This window comes from Phyllostomus discolor, chromosome 6, assembly GCF_004126475.2.
Source record: "Phyllostomus discolor isolate MPI-MPIP mPhyDis1 chromosome 6, mPhyDis1.pri.v3, whole genome shotgun sequence".
NCBI lineage: Eukaryota > Metazoa > Chordata > Mammalia > Chiroptera > Phyllostomidae > Phyllostomus > Phyllostomus discolor.
The window spans coordinates 48,010,515-48,031,138 of record NC_040908.2 but is presented as its reverse complement, the minus strand read 5'-3'; the positions used below and the strand labels follow the sequence as shown (position 1 = coordinate 48,031,138).

The 20,624-nt window shown below is 46.1% G+C and overlaps 1 long non-coding RNA gene and 1 other non-coding gene across 2 annotated transcripts; one reads left to right on the top strand and one right to left on the bottom strand.

Moving 5' to 3' along the window:
- Positions 1-1,226: 1,226 nt before the first annotated feature.
- LOC118501510 lies at positions 1,227-17,678 on the top strand. Its single transcript, XR_004904134.1, has 3 exons — positions 1,227-1,236; positions 2,004-2,006; positions 17,586-17,678. It is a non-coding gene; the product is annotated as an uncharacterized LOC118501510 (long non-coding RNA).
- LOC114501207 lies at positions 17,587-17,714 on the bottom strand. Its single transcript, XR_003684959.1, has one exon. It is a non-coding gene; the product is annotated as a small nucleolar RNA SNORA40 (small nucleolar RNA).
- Between the last annotated feature and the right edge of the window lie 2,910 nt (positions 17,715-20,624).

The following is a 20,624-nucleotide window of genomic DNA, read 5'->3' as shown; positions in this document are numbered from 1 at the left end:
TAGGCATTTGAGGGGGATAGGCATTATTCTTCCCACCACATTTCCCAGTCATTTTTTTTATCTGAACTTTTCACCTAATATATTGGTTATTTCCATTAATAGTTATAGCATCTGTCAAGTTGATTAACGTCCAGTCATTATTCTTATCCAGATTATTGATAAAAATATTAGGAAAGACAGGAGTAAGTATAGATTAAACGTAAAATTCTTCAGGCTGACGTAGATTCATTGATAAATACTCTTTGGTTATAACAATTCAGATAGCCTCTCTTTTCCTCTCCCTTTCTTCCTTTTATTTCTTCTGCCTTCCCTTCTTTTTTTTATGTAAATATGGTTTATTACAAGCACTGTACCAAGTACCAAAGTATAAGAAAAGACAAGATAGAAATTGTCCCTTCAAAATTGGTATATTTATGGAGAGATATTATTAAATAATTATACCAATTAATATTAGACTTGGCAATGCCTACTGGAAATATTGACACAACTTTAATGCCTTAAACAAAAAAGCATTTGCTTTCTGCTGGGAGAGAAGCCTAAAGGTAAGCATCCTAGGGTTAGTAGATACACATTTATCTTTGTTGGATAATACACATTTATTTCCACTTTTGGCACTTACTTTTTTTTACATTACTATATAACTAAGTCTAAAGTCAACCAGCCCATCTACTCTCTTTCTAAATAGTGGAAGAACCAAGCACACCCTAACTTTTATTAACATGATATTTTCTAATATTTTATTCCCACTTATGTAATGCCACAAAATTAATCATCACAATAATTATTATTTTATATAATCAATACTTGTTTAGATTTACCTACATTAATTTCTTTACTATTTATAGTTTCTCACATCCTGTTACTAATTTATGGAATCAGTTTCTTTCCTACTGAAAAGCACCTTTTCAAAGGTTTTCTGTTGTTTTTTTTTTTCCATTGAGGGCCTTTGAGTATCATGTACCCTCTGTCTTTGTAAAAATATTATATCATTCTCACTTTTGAAATATGTTAACTGGGTATGTAATCATAACTGACAATTACCCTCATTACTTGAGAATGATCCAATTGTCAACTGACTTCCGTTGTTGCTGATGAAAAGTCTTCTGTCAGTTTAAATGTTGTTCCTTTGTGAGTAATCTAGTTTTTCTCCCTGACTATTTTTAACATCTCTTCATTGTCTTTTGGGTTTTGCAATTTCACTGTGATGTGTCTAGGTTGGATTTCTTTCTGTTTTAGGTTCTTATTTCTTAAATATGAGTCATGTCTTTCATCAAGAACATGGAAAGTTTTTAGCCATTATCTTCAAATATTGCCTCTCCCTCATTATCTCCTTTCCCATTCAGAAACCTCTATGAAAAACACGTTGTACTTCCTCATTCTAGTCTTTACATTTCTTAAACTCTCATTTCTATTTTACATTTTTGTTTCTCTCTGTCCTGAAATTTGAGTAACATTCTCTGAACTGTCTTCCAGTTTACCTATCTTCTCTTCAGCTGTATTTAAAATTCCCATCCATTAAGTTTTTAGTTTTCATGATTCTATTTTTCATTTCTATAAGTTATATTTGGTTCTTTTTAAATTCATCTGACTTTCTAAAAGAGAATTTTATTCTCATATATTTAGTTTTTCTTTGATAATTAAAATATGTATTTTTATAGTATCTACCTGATAGCTTTATTGTCTAAAGTCTTAGGAATCTAAAACTACTTGTTTTGTTTACTACCTCTTGGTCACGACAGAATTTTTTTCCTTCTGAGTTTCACCTTCAGGAGGTCTTTGTTTAGGGGGATCTAGTGTTATCTAGGTTGAGTATTTGTTCTTCAAGGATCTTGTGTTTGCTTCTGCCAGGGGTCCTGAGGCTATCACTTGAATGGAATTGCTTTTCATGATGATTAGATAAAGAATGTAAACATAAAGCCCAAACTTGCAAAGGTGAAGGTAAATGATTAAACACTCTCAAAGGTTAATTTTTTTTGTGTCTAGATTATAGTCAGAAAAAGTAGGTAGTTAAATATTATTCTGTTCTGTTGTTGCACTAAGGATATATTCCAAGATCTTGGCATGAAAGATGATAACTTCCTAACTTCCCTAACTTCCTAACTTTCATAGGCACAGGTCATCTCTTGTGCTCCTATGTGAGCTGTAAAACTCAAGCTTCTTAATTTCTGATTTTGAGAAACCCCTGTATATTATGAATCATTCAAAACATAACCTCTTACATTGGTGGAAATCCAACCAACCTCTTTCATGTGATAGAAACATAGGCAAATAGAGAGAAACTATATTTCGTTAAGATAACTTAGGCTCTTTGCTGAACACTGTATAAGCATTATCCCATTTAATCTTAGAACAACCCTAAAGACACATATTATTATCCTCACTTTTACAGATAAGGCAACAAAGGCTCAAAGAGGTTTAGTAATTTTCACAAAGTCACACAAAGTAGTAAATTTCAGACATAGGGCTTAATTTTAAATTTGACAGATGCCACACCAGGTGTGTGTGTGTATGTGTGTGTATAATTTCTTTTTTTTTTTTAAAGATTCATTTATTTATTTTTAGAGAGGGAAGGGAGGGAGAAAGAGAGAGAAAGAGAAACATCAATGTGCGGTTGCTGGGGGCCATGGCCTGCAATCCAGGCATGTGCCCTGGCTGGGAATTGAACCTGCAATACTTTGGTTCTCGGCCCACGTGTGTGTGTAATTTCTAATTCTCAACTTGAAAGAACTGTGGACCATGACCCCCCTCAGGCCTCTTGACTGTCAGACTTCCCCTTTCAATGTATCCCAAGACCAATTCTGTTCTGGACTCCAGTGGACCTCCTAACTGCTGTACCTACAGCCCTTGTCCACCTTGACTTTAGCAAAATTTTTTGTTTCTCAACTCCTTTTTAGAGTACTTCCTCCTTTGGTTTCTTGAGTTCTCAGGATTCATTATCTGTTTCTTTGCTTTACACCTCTTTCCCTTTTCAAAGTATAGGTATTTTCCTATTTTTTCTCATTTTCTCCTTGACTTTTCTTTCACTGCCTCCACTTCCTGATGATATCACCAATTCCATGGCTTTAACCTCCACCTCTAAGCAGATGACTCTTGAATTTCCATCTCCATCTCAGGCCTCTAACCCCAGCTTCAGACCCTTAAGTGCAACCACCTACTGTACATCACCTAGATTACTCAGAGACCTTAAATTCGATGTACTCATGCCTGTACTCATTGTCATCCTCCTAATACCCGCCTCTGTCCTATCTCAGATACAATGCCCCATCATTTCCCATTTGTGCATCGAATGCTGGTTTTTCCATACTTTCTATGGCTTGTACATCACCTGACAAAATTTCTCAGCCCATGACTCATTCTAAGGTTACACTGTTCTGTTGTCTTGCCTTTATAACTTTATTCAGCTACTCCCCTTTCCTTCAGTGTCTCTCCATGTTTCTGGTTTTCAAAAACCTTACTCAAACTTCAAATTTAACTCCTATATGAGCCATTCCTAATCTCTGTGTCCTTTAAATGAGTGCCTTAGAATATTGCAGCAGATGTTGTCAGTGCTCAGCTGCTCTTGCCCTTTCTATTTCAGTGCATTCTAACTCAATTTCCAGCCAACAGTACTCACACTTATTTTCCTGTGGGGTTTTTCTGGTTACTGGTAGATTTGTTCTCTGTGTAGCAGGCTAGAAGTGTGAGGGTATTGACACTCCCCGCAAACAGCTCTCAACCAATAAATACCCAGATCCCTCACTCTTGGGTAAAATAACTGAGCAAGAATCATATGCTGGTCTTCAGAGAATCCTCAGTGGGGTTAAACTATAGTTGCCCAAAGTGGTAGCTGAACTGTTATGGTACTTGTTGACTGTCCTTCATTCCCTTTCTCATGTCTCACTCCAGTACTGGTGTTTCCTGGAAATATTTCTCAAATAAACCACTTCACCAAATCCTTGTCTCAGGGTCTGCTTCTGGGAAATCCTAACTGGAATGCCTATGGTCTGTGCTTCTAGCAGCACACTCGATTCCTGGAGGGCTGGGCTGGGCTTAATCTCTGTCCTCCACCCTGGTTAAGTCCCTGCCTATTAAAGATGAGTAATGATAGTTTAACAAGGAGGCTCTGGAGGCTATGGAGAAGTAAGCTGGGACTTACAAGTCAAAAGGGTGTTGCTGGACTCTTATCATAGGCTCAGGGGAGAAGGGGTGCTATTAAAGCCATACAAAGAGGAGAACATGCAGAAGAGAGAGGTAGGAGGAAGCAGAGTCCTCAGTGGTATGGAAGCCAGCCTGGGGAGATGCTGATGGAGGTCAGTGACACAAAAATGATTCCAGAAAGCAAGACCAAGACAGCTGAAACTGAGAGTCAAGGGTGGAGAAGGAGGGGAAGATTTACTCAAAAAAAAAAGTGAACAATGACCCTTGAAGAAATACTGCCACAACCTGAGTACATCAATTTTACCTTCTATACCAGGTAAGCCCCGCTTGACCACTGCAGCCTCACAAGGTTACTCCAGGTCAGTAGCATCCAGAAACCCATGCCCTGGGCACCTGCTTGCCCATTGCTACGTATTATTAGTGAACCAGTGCCTCTCCTGGAAACTTGGGTTCCCCTACGGCCAAGACAGGAGAGCCCAACCTCCTTAGTTTCCCAACTCTTACATCAGGCACTTCCCAAATGTTTGCTCTTCACCTTTGAGTTGTCCCTGACTCACTCTGGTTCTTTTCTCTCTATCCCTTCAGTATGAACCTGAGGGCCCAGTGGGGCTGGGAACCATTCTGAGTGGAGACAGTGTTTAAGGCCTTCATCACTGCCCTTCACCCTCCCACAGGCCAGTATTATATGAATAGCACACTCCTTCTAATAAATATCCGAAGCTCACCTATATGCACATCAACCAGAACCACTGAAGCCCTGGCCCTAAAGCAGAATTGAGAGTTGGGAGTAAGGTCAGAAGGCCCCAGAAAGCAGGGCCTTGGGGCTAGTATTTGGCTAGAATGCCTTCCTACCTTCCCTAGAGATAAGAAGTCCAGGTAGCTCTTGCCCAGCCTGCCCAGGGAAGGAGAGGGGAATTCTACAGAAAGGATCAAGCTCTCTAACAATAGCAGTTTTAGAGGGAAGCCCACAGGGAGCAGGTGGAAGAAAGAAGGTTGAAAGGCCTTTGAAGAATTGTCCCTGAAAACTGTTCACTAAACTCATATTTAAACTGGGTAGCTGCTGCATGGATTCAGGATACACACCAAGAAAGGACATTATTGATAATCTATGAACAAAGCAGTGCTGACCACCTGTTCTAGGCTATGTGTGACAGAAACAAGGGAAGATAACATCCTCAGCCACAGGAAGGGGTTATCTTTAGTGTCTTCTCCACCCCTTCAGAAACTTTCCCCTAGGTCCTCCTCCCAGCTCTCACATCCATGAGGTTAGAGGTGGAAGAGACCCTTCTAGAAATGGCTCATCTCTTCTATGTCCCTTATGCAGGCCATTCTGGTTCACTGCCATCCCTTTAGTCTCTGCTTAAATTTCATTGCTTCACAGGAACCCTGGTCTAAATCAGCTCTCCCAAACACCACTATGTCCTCTTGTCAACCCCAGAAATAATATTATTCCTTTACTTGTTCCTCTACTGGAATCTACTTTCCATGGGGGTAAAGATATAATCTTGTTCCCTGTGATCTCCCGGGCATCCAGACAGTGACTGGAACACAGCATGCATCACCCAAGACCTATGGGGCCAGCTCCATCCTTGGAAACTCATAATCCTCAGAGCAAGGAGAGATCTACATTCATGAGGGGGCCAGAGAACAACTTAGCCCTGGAGAATATCCTGGACCTTGGCAGCTGAAGAAGGCTTCTGTGAGTAGGTGAGTCTTCCACAGGATCTGGAACAATAGGAAAGGTTGGGGTGGCAAAGAAGGAGCAGTACTCAAAGCAGGGAACCTTTCCTACAAAGGCCCATTTCTCATGATGGGTGGTGTGTGAGGTCCAGGGAAGAGCCTGGGAAGACTGGGGCAGAAAGGAAGCCATGGTGGCTCTGGAGGATGGCAGACCTCTCTCTGTGGCCTCTTCCCTGCAATACCCCCATCATCCTAGGAAACTCATCCCTTGTTGGTAGTGACAGAGGTGGTGGCAAAAGATGATATGGGGGTAGTATTGCGGGAAGAGCACAGAGGACTTTTGGGAGAATTGAGTTCTTGTTTTAACTTTGTCATTCACACAATATGCAGGTCATGTAGCCAGTCCAATCTTCAGTTTGTCCATCTGTAGTGTCAATGACCTATTTATTTATTTATTTACCAAATATTTATTGAGCACTTACTATGTGCCAAACATGTTCCAAGACACTGAGTTTACAGCCATGACCTATGTAGACATGGTCTCTTCCTGTTGGAGCTCACAGTCTTGTAAGAGAGCCAAGCATTACATAATATCATCTACAAAATTATCATTTCATATTGTAGAGATTTTAAAAAGGAAAGGTGCCAGGTGTGTGTGAAACAATAGCAACAGGACTCAATTTAGTTTGAGTATCAGAGAATGCCTTTTGAGGAAGTGACATTTCATTTGAAACCTAGAAGATGAGAAGACATAACCCAGGGACAAATGGAGAAAAAAAAACATTCTAGACAAGAACAGCAAGGTCAAAGACCCTTAGGTAGGAAAGTTCTTCTCTTGTTCAAAAACATGAAGACTGGCTGACATGGCTGGAGTGAGAATGTAGAGAGGTGTAGGTGGGCCAGACTATGCAAAGCTTTGAGGACCATGTTCAGGAGTTTGAACTGTATCCTGAACAAATATAGAAACCTGCTGAAAATTTTTGAGCAAGGTGGTAACATGATCAAAACTATATCTTAAGAATACCATTCTGGCCCTGACTGGTGTGACTCTGTTACTTGGGTATTGTTCTGCAAAGCAAAATGTTGCCAGTTCTATCCCTGGTCAGGGCACATGCCTGGGTTGCAGGTTTGGTCCCCCAGTCAGGGAGCACTTGAGAGACAACCAATAAGTGCTTCTCTCTCACATTGATGTTTCTCTCCCTCTCTTTCTTTCTACCTTCCCTTCTCTTTAAAAATAAATAAACAAAATCCTTTTTTAAAAAAGTGTCATTCTGTTGCTCTGTAGAAAGTGGGTTAGGATTGTCAAACAGGCAAGAAATAATCAAGGCTTAGACTAGGATGGTGGCAGTGAAGATGGAGAAAAGCAAAATGAGTGGTTCTGGGTATATTTGAGAGGTACAATCAATAGGCCTCAGGATTGGAGTGAATGTGGCAGGTGAGGAGGGGTACTGAGGATGGCCTGCAGGTTTTTGATATTAAGTGGAGGTGTCTGTGACAGAGATGAAGAACATCAAGCAAGGAACAAATATAGAGACAAGACCAAGAGCTTGGTTTAGTTAGAGCCAAGATAGAAATGTCTGTGATACACCTAAGTAGAGGCATCAAGAGGATGGTCTGGAGCACAGAAGAGTGCTCTGAGCAGGAGAGCACACTTGAGAGTCAGAGCATATGGTATTCAAAGCCAAGAGGTGATACTTCCATTCCTTGCACCATAGTAAAAGTAAAGAGACCATGGACTCATTGGTGACAGAGGAGCTTCACCAGACTCCATGTCATTGGCAGGAGTGACGATGATGGGCTGCAGGCAGCTGGTTTGGGAGGTGGGGTCTCCAATCTCCCTGTTTTATCTGAGTTATTAGGATAATGGATGCAAAGTGAGTTTGTCCCTGTGAATGGGAGGGAGGGTTCTTAGTGCTTGGGGAGTAGCTGGGAGGACCCCACTGGGGACATTCAAAGAAGACTGGGGGAGGCTGAGAAGCTTGAGCTGGGAGTGTTGATGAAGATACAATCAAGGGACTGCTGGATGAAAGAATCCGGCCCTGGAGTGAATGCCATATGTGGAGTTTAAGTGGTCTTGCCATAATTAGAGAGCCACAGCCCCTGCAGCCTTCTCCTTTTTCTCCTCCTTGTCCTTCCTCCTTTCTCTCCCACCTCCTCCCCCTCCTTCTCTTCTTTCTTCAACCAGAGATCAAACCTGCTCTCCCTAGCCCTGCCTGCTTCTCAGGGACTCAGACCCTATGGTTTGGCCAAGAAAATCAGAGAGAAAGAGGCACCAATCAATGAAGGATAGTAAGCATGGTGGTGAAAGGAAGGAGCAGGCAGAGGCTTGGAAGGGCTGCATCAGAGGTGGAGCTGTGGTAGGTGACCCAACACAGCAAACCATCCTCTTTCCATCTCTCCCCCTAGACAATCCCCTTCAGGAACAGGGTTTGGATGAGAGGCCCTCAGGGAAGCCGCTCAGGCCCCAGGTCCCAGACCCCAAACCCACAAACCTGAGTTGAAAAACATTGGCCTAAGAGAAGTTCAACAAAGTTTTCCTTGGTGCTGACTGTGAAGCTGTGATTACTCAGGCCTCCTGGCAAAGATCCTGGCAGAAATCATAGGAAATGACTGGTATGGTAATTAGAGTGACTGAGAAGTCCAAGACCCAGTTCAGATCTACGGTGGGGCTATTCCCATTGTTCTGTTTCTCATCTCCTTGCCTCAGCCACAGACTGAGCCTCTAACAGCCTCAGCAGGCAGAAGTTGGGCCCCAATTCTGGTGTGACAGGGATTACCACTATTCCCTAATATTTGGTCTCCTCTCTTCCAAGGTACATCAGAAATTGTATTTCTCTACCCCCTAGAAATTAAGAGTGGTCATATGACTTTCTTTGGTTAATGAAATGTGAGCAGGAGGGAGGTGTACCCACCTCTGGTGGAAAAATTGAATTGTCCTTGCTCAACTCTCCACCTCTCCTTGTTGCGGCAGCTGTGGAAGCAGCCATTCACACAGGGGGTGCAACCCTAAAACATTTAATGGAAGGAAGACCTTGGCCTGGAGAGTCATCCAGTCCCTTATTATTTACTTCACTGATATCTGAGGGTTGTTTGTCACAGTATCATGACCTAGCTTGTCCTAAGTTATACAAAGCTGAGCCCAGTGTGCCTTCTGTGGGAGGGAAAGGGGGACTGTAAAGTGAAGAGAGGACAGAAGAGTTATCTTCCAGAAGGTTGATGAAGGAACTGAAGGAAATGGAATACTCTTTTGAATTTATGATCAGCAAGAAGTTAGTTAGAAAAGTGAAAGTGAGAGGAATCCTGATGAATAGTGTCTGTTATATAGCCAGGGAAACTTCCAAAACTCTAAGAAAAAAGTCAATTCATTAATTCATGCATTCAATCAGTATTTCTCCATTTATTCATCCAGCAGTCATTATGGAGAGCCAGACATGATGCTGTGATGGGGACACCACAATAAACATGTAAGACCATCATCATGGAGAAGCTCACAGAGAACAGAGGCTCTTATAGCACAGAATCCTGAGAGAAATGTGTCCATGGAGCTCTTGAATGATCGTGATGAGGAAAGGAAAGAGAAAGAGTTTAAGCTTCAATGTGAGAGGCACAGATGGACACAGAAGGTAGAACAAGGATCATAGTCCAGGTTGAGAAAACTCAGAGTTACATCACAGCCACTAATTCTACAGACATTCATCTGCTATGTTCCAGGCATTGTTCTAAATGTTAGTGTTACCAGACAGAAAGTGTGGTTTGGCTGCCTGCTGCCACCCATAGGTGAATTCTGGAGGCAAAGATTTGGTGAGAAGAGAAAAAGGGTCTTTTATTCAAAATCTGCACAATCTGGGAGGATGGCAGGCTCCTGCCTCAAAGCCAGTCCCCTCCAGAATACCTGGAAGAAAACATAACCACCCTCTGCCACACTAGTCCAAGGCTATGCCCAGAGTTATCTTCCGCCATTTGAAAAAACCACTCTTAGAACCATGGGTGGCTGCAGCATAACCATCCAGGTGGCTTAGCTTGTTACAGGTTGCAGTCTGGCTTTAGGCTCCCGCCTAGAGTCTGCATGTGCCAGACCCACCACAAAAAAGATCCTGCAGGCCCTGGCCCTGCATGCCCATGCCGTGGGTCCAAGAGGAAGTGCGTTTCTCCCTTCCCTTGGTTTAAATCTCCTGTCCAAACTTCTGTGGGTCTCTGGGAGGGTCCAGCCTCCCACCCCATCCACTCCCATCCTCTTCCTAGGCTAGACTGACAGGTCTAGCTCCCCGCTGCCTTGTTGACCTTTATGGTACACATGCCACTGTGTCCTCTGGTCTCACCTTCAATCAGGGTCCAGAAGTGTGTAGGAGGACTTTGCCAATCACTCTTGCTAATTTCATGCATGCTCAGAGCAATGACTTCCTCCAGTGCTGTGCTAGCTTGGTTACCAGGGCAATGCAATACTGCCCCTGTCTCCTGTAGTTCTCTCCCTTGGCCCCTCCTCTGCCCCATGATCTGGCCGGGTCTACCTGTATCATTAGGAAGATGCAAAGGTAAACAGGCCTGGAGAGAATTAATGTGCAATATTAGTTTAACCAATATGCAATATCGGACATTGATAAGTGTGTCATAAGAGTCATAAAGAAGGGGACTTTGCCTAGGCATTTGGGAAAGGCCTTGGTGTGTGAAGACAAGATAAGAGTTCACCATTAATCATTCATTCATTCATTCATTCAACCTCTATTAGGGTCCTAGTAAAACTGGAGGAGGACTGTCAGGGAGGGACCATGCCCATATGCAAGGACCTAGGGTCAGGCTGAATTGGAGCAGGTGTGTCTCCAGGCAGGTTCAGCAATGTCACCTGGAGAACCAGACATCTTATTTATAGAAAGAAACCAGCAAACTGAGCAACAGGTTGAGGGGCGAGTTGAGTACCTTGGAAGAAGACAACTCACAATGTCAAAATCTGAAAAGACCGAGGTCAGATCAGAAAGGGGAGCAAAAAGGGCTTGGCGAAGCTTTTAGGGAAGAGCCAAGCCACGTCCAAAGCCTCATTGTGAGCTGCTGACACTGGCTGGACAAGGGGCTGGGGAGCTGCTGACCACAATGTGCTAAACTGATTGGGAAAAAGAAAACTTGTTGAATTTTAAAATCACAAAAATAGACCTGTTTTGCTGAAGGAAAGAAAGAAAGAAAGAAAGAAAGAAAGAAAGAAAGAAAAGAAGAAAGAAAGAAAGAAAGAAAGACTAGCCTTTCTCTCATCCACATGAGAGAATGGCCAACTACTTCTCCACAGTGGGCTTTTAGTACCAGGGAGCATCAACCCTCATGGCCCTGAAAAACAGGCAGTAAAAGTGGGAGTCCCAAGGCCGGAGCTCCAAGGGCTTGACTGCAGGGTCTGGATGGCTATTAGGAAGACCTGAACTTCCCCAAGGGGCCAGTAGCCTGCCTGGCTCACACCTTAAGATGGGCTGTGAAACTGCGGCAGACAAGGTCAGTGGCAGGCCCAGCTTCTGGAGGCCCTGGGAGCCCTGTGCCCAGACTTCCCTGCTCTCAGGCCAGGACTCAAGGTCGTCACAGCGCTTTTCACATGTGTGTGTGATTTCTTGGTTTACGTTGTTTTTTTTCTGTCTTTAATTAAATTCCTTTTGGAAAAGATCCATCTCCGCAGAAGCAAGGGATTAAAAGTTTTTTAGTTTTGTTTTTGATTTTTGTTTTCACCCCATCTGTGCCATGGGCTTTGGGGCCTTTAGTGACTGATTTTCATGTGGGGACAATGGCACCTGATTGAACTGTGTGGAGGGTGTTGAGTGAAGTGACAACAGGAGGCCAGACAGGTGGCAAAGCCAAAAAAATGTCTTCCTCTTAAGCTCATATACACATTGCCCTAAATGCTCACCCTCAGGGAGCTTCCCAAAGGACTGAAGCCCCCAGCTTTGCTCCCTCCCTCCTAGCTTCCCCCACCCCCTTCCTGTGTGGCTAAGTCCCAGCCTGGACACTCCATCATCAAAGAGAGAAGGACAAAGCCTGCTTGTTGCTTTGTATTTGTCTTGGGAGCGCTCGTTCCTAGGAGAAGCCTCCTGGCCTCCCAGGCCAGGAATAGACTGACTCTACACGGCCAGCCTGCCTGCCCCGCCAGACCTTCTGAATTGCTTGTTTTTTATTAAAATTCTTCTGCACGCGCAATCCAGGATGGTGTGTGGATCTTGGATGAGGTGGTGTGGGGGACCTGGGGCGAGGAAGGCCTCAGGCTTATTCGGCCTGGTGTTTATTTGGCCTGTCTTTCCAGAGTAGGAGAAAATGGAAGTCCATACAAGTGACCCAAGATTGGTGCCCCAGAGCACGACGGCTGTGACACAAGGTCTGCTGCAGGCCTGGGCCTGGCTCTGGGCTGCTAGCCGTCAGATGATACAGGAAGCACTCTGGAGAGCCTTGTGGGACAGGGCCTAGCCTTAGTCCTGTGGGCAAAGCCATAAGAGCTGCTCCCTCTCTGCTGTTACCTGCAAGCTCCTGCAGGGTACCATCAGCCTGGCAGCGCTCCTTTGGCCACAGGCAGCACTCTGAAGCAGCAGGAGCCCCTGTGACAGTTTCAGCAATAGAAACCTCTGGGAGCCAGGCTCCTGGCTTCCAGTTTTTTCCCCCGAGTGCTGGCCTGGTCACAGGCTCTGAAAGCAATGCTCCTCAGGGCTCCGGGTGTCACCTTCCTGGGCCCAGATATTCCTTGGCATCCTTCTGGTCTTGGAAGATAGCGCTGGCCCCAAACTCCTGATTGAGATCTCTTCTTATAATGGAGTTTCACACAGAAATTTTATTCCCATCATTCAATCCCATTTACCTGGAGGCTGGTTTCCTTCTTGCTCCACTCAGAGGTCCTTGGTGAGACTGGCAAATGGTTGCAGACAGTGGCATGGGAGCTTCCAGCCAATGTCATAGTTGAAGACCTAGGCTTGTGCTCTCAACAGTCTGGGCTCCAAGCCACCCTGCTGAAGTGACCACCCCATAAGACCTGTGGGACATGGTGAAGAGTGTAGGGTGGGGGAACAGTTTTCAAGTCAGGAAATTGCAAAAGTTCCAGCGTCTGCAGCCAAAGGCTCAGTGTGGAAAATTTCAGGCTCCAAGTGGGGTTCCAGAGGAGGGGGAAGGAGCCCTGGGGCCAAATGCTTGTCCCAGGCTTCACAGACCTGGCCCCCCCCCCCCCCCCTACAGGCAGGAGGTACGGCGAGGGTGCACGGCCATATTCTCTCATGGTGGAAAACCAGAGTCCAGGGTGCTGGCTCACTCTTCCCTGCCCTTGGGGAGTTTACACTCATTAGAGAGAAGACATACAAAAGAAAAGGGGCCTAGTTCTCAGGAGAGTGCAATAGAGGAACCCAGCCCTCCTTGTTCAGAGGAAAGCTGAGGCACAATGAGAAGGAATTTGCTCTAGACAAGACCAGAGATTCTGTGTGAGAACTGTCTCCCCATATAAGGGCTGCACATCCTGGTGGGACATAGGAAAGGGTGCAATCATAGGGAAGATTTAAGGTGAGAGTGATGGTCTGGGCTGGAGGCGCCTTCCCCTGCCTTGTGTTCATTGAGGGGGTGGGCGGGGGTGCTGCCTTCAGGAAGAGCTAAGATTCAGGGAAGCCAGGGCAATGAAGGGATGGAATGAAATGAGGGTGGGGGGTGCCAGGCATGGAGGCCAAGAGTGGCTGCAGCCCTGGCCAAGCTGCCGGCCAAGACTTCCTCCCCGCCTGGCCCAGCCACCACTGCTGTGTCCCTTGCAAGGGCCCCCGCTGTGCTCAGCAGCCACACTCCAAGTGGCAGGGCTCCCACCTGTCATCAGGAATCACCAGGGCCCCACGGGGTACCCCGCTGACCCCGCATCCGGGCCGGGACCATTGACCGAGCTTGGGGGGAGCCGTCCGCCCGCCGCCACCAGCATCTCCGCAGCCTGCTCGGGCCTCCTCGGGCTCCTGGAGCCGGGCCCAGAGCGTGCAGCCCGCCGGCTTGCGGCTGGGGATTTCACTCGGAGCCGCTACATTTGGAACCCATTATTAATCATTAATTTCCTCCTCGTCGACCCCTTCCACCCCGCCTCAGCTCGGCGCCCCCGCCCCAGATTAGATCTCCACGTGGTGCTTTGCAATGAACCCTGACGGGGCTTCTGTGTGGGGACTACGCGGGGAGGGGAGGGGAGCAAGGAGGGCTGGGGCTGTCCCAGGACTGCTCAGTCATTGGGTTGGGAGAAGAGATGGGGTCGCCTAGGGACTGGATTTGAGAGACTGGAGGGTGCCAAGTGCCCACACCCTGACCCCAGCAATTGGGGACAAGCTGTGCCTGCCTGGGGGAGTCAGAAGGAGGGGTCTTTTCTAGAAGCTCATGGAGAAGGTGGGGTAGTCCAGCCAGCCCAGCTCTGGAGCCTCCTTTGCTCCCTGGCTCCTGAAGCTCCTCTAAGCCTCTACAGTGGGATGAAAAAAAGCCTTCCCTCCTGCCCCAAGCTCCCTGCCCCCTTCTCCTTGGGAGCTCATGGAGGTGAAGAGGAGGCGGTGGGAAGTAAGACCCAGGTAAGGGCTGTGTCTGTACTCTCCACCATTCTGAGACCAGTCTCCCCCAGCCCTGGGCCCAACCAGGCATAGGTACTACCTCCCATCTGGGAGCTCCCGGCCTGTGTGAAGAACGACTCAGCAAGAAGAATGAGACCTCAGCAGTCACAGAGAGCAATGGTCCAGTCCCAGGAGAGGCTGGTGAGCTGAGGAGCAACAAGGGAAGAGCCTCATTTGGGTTGTAAGAGCAGAGAAGGTGAGAGCTCCCATCCATCGTTTGCTCTCAGCCCTCCACACATACCTTTTATTCCACCTAGAGACCTGAGGAGTCTTGTGTGACCACAGCAAGCCCCATCCCTGGGGTGGGGGGCGGGCAGTCCTGGGACACTGTACCAGGGAGTGAAAAGGGGAACTGAAATCAGGGAAACATAAAAGGAACAAGCTTGTAGTGAGTTCCCACTATGGCTTTGCCTGCATGTTAGGTTTTTCATTGCATTCTCCTCCTCCTCCAGCAGCTGCTGCAATGGCTCATCCTCATATGGTCCTTTTATGCACAGACAATGTTCTCAGCACTTACTCCTGGTATCTCACGGCAGTCCTTCCAGCAAACCTCTGAGGGAGGTATCACTATTATGTTTACTTTAATGATAGGACATTGTGGCACAGACATATGAAGTAAACTTGTTCTAAGAGAAAAGAGCTAGGACGGAATCTGAAGTCCATTGGTCTTCCCAGCACAAGGGTTCTAGCCATGAAGTTCATGGTAGCTGTGTTTGGGTCTGAACAGGCCCTTTGCTCCCTGGTCCAGAGAAAGCTGGCTGGCCCAGGGATGCAGTTGGCAACAACTCAGTAGAATATGGGGAAAGGGACAGGAAACCCCCTTTTCCCCAGGCTCTACTCCCAGCAAAATGCCCTCCCTCCCCTACCTGTCCTGAAAACATCTGCCTCTTCCTAGGCCCAGCTCAGTGTGGAGCCCTCCTTGACATTCCCAATCCCTTGTCTGAATCTCCAATAACACTAAGAGGCTGAAGCTTGCCTTGTGCTGGTCTCCAGAAATTCCATTGTGGCGAGACTGTTCTCTCCCAGCCTGGAAGACCTTAAGGGCAAAGAAACAGCAGCCTCCTGATGAGCACCCCTCACCTGTGTGTGTGGGAAGGGGGGGGGGAGGGTGCGGTGAGGACTGGACGCCAGGATGTTCAGGCTCCTGCTCTATGCTCCCTGCCTCTCCACTGCCCAACCCCCAGGGGTATGAGATGGGCTGGAGATCCAGGGGGCAGGCCTCCCTTTGCTTCACACACTCACGGACCACACTAGTGCTGGTTGCTGGCTAAGCTTCTGAATGGACATTTATCGTTATTTCTCTTGTTGGCGTCTTACCTCTAAATCTTTTTCCTGTGCATGGAGGAATCCTAACTGAATGAGTCCTGGTGCAAGACAAATCCCATTTCTCACAACAAATGCTGAAGCCAGCTACTTTCTATGCAGTTGGGATATGGACATCTAACCCAGGCTGGGCCAATTGGAGTCACCCTGCCTAGATGTTAAACCCAGGATAGGGAAGAATTTTTGGTGATGGCTGCAATAGGCAGTCCTCTAGTTTTGAAGGAGAACAACAGTAGTGGCTATTGTGGTGCCCAGTATGCAGGCCAGCAGGTGGCAGGACCCTTTCTGTTGCATGCTTTGGGCTGTGTTTTCACCTGTCTTCCAAGCCTGTTTTACCACACTCCCAGAATTCTGGGAAACACTGAGATAGCATTTCTCTGCTTACATCAGCCAGACTCAGTTTTTTGTTGCTTGTAACCGATATCTGAATTCTCAGAGCCTTTCTGTGCTCACCTTCCCTGCATTCCGTGGAGCCTATTTGGCTGAAGTTAGAAATATATAGTGACAAGATACAAAGCTGGTTTTCCAAGTCAGACACATGTGCTTTCCTAAAGTCTGTAGGGGGAAAGTAAGGACATTTATAATGTAACTGGGTAAGAATGGTCTTTGGAAACCACCAGAACCACGGTAGAGATCCTTGCCCTGCCCTTTACAAATGATATATTACTTAACCTTTTTGCACAGTAGTTTTTTAATATTAAAGTAAATTCATAAACCTCCTTCATATCAGTTGAATAAATGAGAATGATTAATGAGTGTAAAACACCTAAAAGGATGCCTGATACATAATAGACACTCAACATTTTTTATTCATCAAGTATTTTCTAATGGTTGACTCCCATTTGTATTTGTTGACTCCATACAGACTTAATTCCTCTCTGTATCCATGCCCTTTGCCATGCAAATTTGTGGTTCCTCCAATTAGAGGCAGAGTATAGTCTGACAAACCTCAATTGTGGGCTCATCTACATGACTTGCTTTGGCTAATGGATGTAGCAGATGTGATGCAAACAGGGACTTGAAATGTGTTTGCACAGTTGAGCTTGACCTCTTGTGATTTTACTGTTATATAGGAAGAACATGCTGTGAGTAGGTGCTGGCCCTAGGGGATAAGAGGATGCACAAAACCTACTCAACCTGCAGCTTGGAGCCAAGACCAGCCCCAAGATTATCCAGCTGATCACTCAGATGCATAAGTGAGAATAAATGATTGTTGTTTCATACCATTGACTTTTGGGATGATTTGCTATGCAGCACTGTTGAGGGAATTGCTAACTGACACACTCACTAGCAAGAAGTCCAAGATAGGCAATCCAGGAAAGGTAGAGTCTGGCCTCCACTATGCCATTGAGATCATGCTTGCTTTATTATTCTGCTTTGTTATTCTTATCATATGAATTGTTCTTCATCATTAAGAGCTGGCTCCTGCTTTTTGAACATCATGTACATGTTTCAGGCAGGAAAAGAAAAAAGAGGTGAAGGGACAAAAGCTGAAAAAAACATACTGGTTGAGTCAGCCACTTTAAGAAGCTTTCTCAGAAGCCTCAACTGCCTTATATTTTATATTATATATATTATTTTACTTTATTGTCCTACATAAATTTTATTATCCAGAACACAGTCTTTGTAAAATCCTCACCTGACAATATGTTTATTGATTTTAGAGAGAGAGGGAAAGAGAGAGAAAGAGAGAGAGAGAGAGATGAGAAAGAAGCATTGATTGGTTGCCTCTGGTATGCAGCCCAACTGGGGATCAACCTACACCTAGGTATGTGCCCTGACCAAGATCAAATCTGTGACCTTGGTGTATGTGATGATGCTCCAACCAACTGAGCAACCCAGCCAGGGCCAGAACACAGTCTTTTTTTTTTTTTTAAAAAGTCATGTTCCTTCTTGTGTATATCAAAACTCATACCAAACAATGAGTTCTGGATTGCAAAAGAGGATTTATTTCTGCACCTGTATGTAGTCTTTTGCCCACAAATTAAGCAAAAAACAAACACAAGTGCTATCAGAACACAGTCTTAATGCCACCTTAGCTGCAAGGGATTCTAGAAAGCTGAACACTTTCCAATAAATCACAATGCTTTCCTGAACAGATTTGAGGTTCTGTTAGTAAGGGAGGGGGAGAATACCTGTTTCAGATTTATTGAGACTCTACAATGTGCCATGGAGTGTGGCTAAGAGCTTGGATGCAGCTGCCCAGGAATCCTGACCTAGTGTGGAGAGAGATGAAGATAACAGGACTGTGCATTCTTGGCTACTGGTCTGCATGGTCCTCCATCTTGAGCAGGCTCTGTTTTGTCAAGTGTGCGGGAGTTTTTCCTTCCATGGCATCTCATCCTCACCTTTTCTTTCAGAGCCCCACATCCCTAGGTTACCACAGTGTTGGCGGTGGTCTGCCCTGGACAACTTGAATGGTGATGAAGTAGACACAGAGTAGAAAAAGAAACTTCCCTTTTTCTGGATTGTCAATAGGGAGCATTCTGGTTGCTGCCCATAGCAGGTGTTGTCTAATATCAGAAAGGACAACCTAGAAAATTCACTCAAATGGAGATTAAGGAGCTCAGGGTTGTACCAACTTGGCTATCAACATGGCAGCCTACTGTTGGTAATGATGATGCCTGCCAAAGAGGAGCCAGACACTTCTGGATGCTAGCCTGCCCATGAACACAATGGTTTCTCTGGATGCACTGCCTTTCTTCCTATCTAGCCTCACCCTTCTCCTAATGTTTCCCTTTCTCTCCCCCTTGCCTTAATCTGGAGCATCCTACTAGACTCAATCATTTATTTTATTCTCTCAGGGTTTATTCTTTGACCTCTCTCAAATATATTTCTGGCTTCTACTAAAACAGCCCTTACTGAATGCATGATGCCTTAAAATCTAGCTTAAATGGGAGGAAACCATGGGATGAAAAATAAATACTTGGATGAAAAAGTACATCAATGAAGATGCCTAAAATCCTATCATCTACATAAGTGGTCAGCTATTTTAATAATATGATAAAATCTAGGGAAGCCTAACCTAGCTAGAGGTTCCTAATCCTGTTTGAGGGAGGGGACACAGAAACAAAGCCTGAGAGATTAATTCATTCATCGTTATTTATTGGCACCTGCTCTGTGCCAGGCGCTGTCCTTGGTGCTGGGACAAAGGTGTTAACCAGGTACATGGCAGAGGGTGCTGCCCTGGCAGAGAGGACAGCCAATGGTGGAGGCAGGGAGAGTGCAGAACACTCAGAGAATTTAGTGGCGAGAAGTAGGTGCAAGAATTTGGGAAGGTGGGGTATCTTAGTGTCATGGTGTTGGAATGGTAAGATGGGAACAAGTCATGTTGGACCTTTGGTGACACACTTAGAAACTTGGACTAAATCCTGAGAGCTGAGAAGAACATTGATGAGTTTTAATGTTGAACAGGGGTTGGTATCTTAGGAAAGGAAGATGTCTCTGACTGTGATGTGGGGAATGGGTCTGAGGGTGCCTGGAGTACACACAGCAGGATTAGGTCAGGGAGCTTTGTCCTTGTGGAATTTCAGGGCTTCCACGCAAGCCAGAAGCAGCAGGCACGGAGAGAAGGGCAATGGTTAAAGGCAAGAAGCTATGGATGTGTGTTTTCTCTTTTCAGAAAAAGTCAATAAGGTAGAATCATCACTCCTCCCCACCCTGCCACCATATTTTCCTTCTTGGAAACCAGGCCTAGTGTTCTTCAGGGGAAAGTTCAGCCAAGTATGAGAGATGGGAGGGAGGGGAAGTACGAGAAAGGAATTGTGGGCCCAAGTGAGCTCTAGGCTACAGTGAGCAGGGTGACCAGACTGGGAGCAGGTTCAAGCCAGTGAATGACCTCCCTCCTCTCACCAGGCCAGTCCACCACCTTCTCTCTCCTGTGTTCCACCAAACACAGAGACCTTCTTGATCCCTCTGGGTCCCTCAAGAGCCTTAGGAATCTCCATCCAGGAAGGGTCATTCGTTCTCTGGCTGTGCACGTTGAACACCTACCCTAAAGGCCTTTACCCCTCTGCTCTGAGGTGAGACAGACCACCTTCCTTGTTCCCCCAGCATAGGGCCTCCTGCAGATCCCTGCCCGCGGCCTCCATCTGGCCTTCAAGGCATCACTTCATTTTCTTTGGCTGTTGCTTTTTCCTCTTTCCACGTACCTGGTTGGTTTCCAGGATCAGCCGAGGCTCAGACTTGGCTACATGGAAATAGAGATAGATACAGTCCTTCTACTATTTAATTTAGTAAAAGAAAAAAAGAAAGAAAAATTCTTGGCTAGGGTGGCACCTTCCAAGCCAGGGGACCTCACTAAAGACCCTGGGAGCTTGGACAGGAACTGGTCAAAAAGGATCTTCTTTCCAACTCAGTGGGCTCCCACCCCCACCTCAGGTTGTCTCCTCTGGCAGGCTCCAGGCTTCCTGACTACCCTCTGCTCCCACCTCCCAGGCCTCCCTTGCTCCCAACCCCCCAGGGCTGTAGCCTCTGCCAAGCCCTGGCAGTGACACATTGCTCAGCCCCTGCCTGGGGCCCTCCCAGCTCAACGACTCTGGATGGCCCCCCAGGCCCACCACATACTATGGACTGTTCCAGCTGAAATTCCCTTGCACTGTGGAAAGAGGAAATGAGAGCAGGGGTTGGGGCAAAGGATAGCAGAAAAAGTAAATGAGATGGAACCAAGTCCTGAAGGAGAGAGAGATCTGAAGGAAGAAGGAGGTTGAGGATTAGTTGGCTTGTCTGGGGGCAACTCTGGAGCCATGGCAGTGGGTCTTGTCAGGTCATACTCCAAGGGTGATGGCCAGTATCCCCCCTGTGACAACATCTAGAGGCAGATATTGCCTTGACCTGGGGTTGGGTTAACCTTTTGTCCAGCCTCCTCTGGAGTAGGCATTGCTGTCCATCAGAGCTGGCCAATGCACCCAAGGCACCTGA